Here is a 654-nt window from a genome sequence, read left to right on the forward strand (position 1 = left end):
GTGATCCATGCATTAGCATAGAACTCTTGAACCATCAATATTCCAACTTGTTGCATGGGGTTGGTTATGACTTCCCACCCTCTTCTTTGAATTTCATGTTGGATTTCCGGATACTCATTCTTTTTGAGCTTGAAGGGGACCTCGGGGATCACCTTCTTCTTTGCCACAACATCATAGAAGTGGTCTTGATGGCTCTTGGAGATGAATCTTTCCTTCTCCCATGACTCGGAGGTGAAAGCTTTTGTCTTCCCTTTCCCTTTTCTTGAGGATACTCCGGTCTTAGGTGCCATTGATGGTGAATGAAAAATAAAAAGCTTAGGCTTTTTACCACACCAAACTTAAAATTTGCTCATCCTCGAGCAAGAAAGAAAAGAAGAGTAGAAGAAGAAGAAGAAGAGAATAGGGAAGAGAGGGAGAAGAGTGGTTTCGGCTATATGGGAGAAGAAGGGGTTTGTGTTTGTGTGAAAATGAAGAAGAAAGGAAAGGTATTTATAGGGAGAGGGGGTTGGAGTTCGGCCATGTTGGGTGGGAAAGGGTGGGAAATTGAATTTGAATTTGATGAAGGTAGGTGGGGTGTATGGGGAAGAGGAGGTTGATGTGAATGGTGAATGGGGTAATTGGGAAGAGGAATTGAGGTGATTGGTGAAGGTTTTT

The sequence above is a fragment of the Arachis duranensis genome, chromosome 9 (assembly GCF_000817695.3).
Source record: "Arachis duranensis cultivar V14167 chromosome 9, aradu.V14167.gnm2.J7QH, whole genome shotgun sequence".
NCBI classification, from domain to species: domain Eukaryota; kingdom Viridiplantae; phylum Streptophyta; class Magnoliopsida; order Fabales; family Fabaceae; genus Arachis; species Arachis duranensis.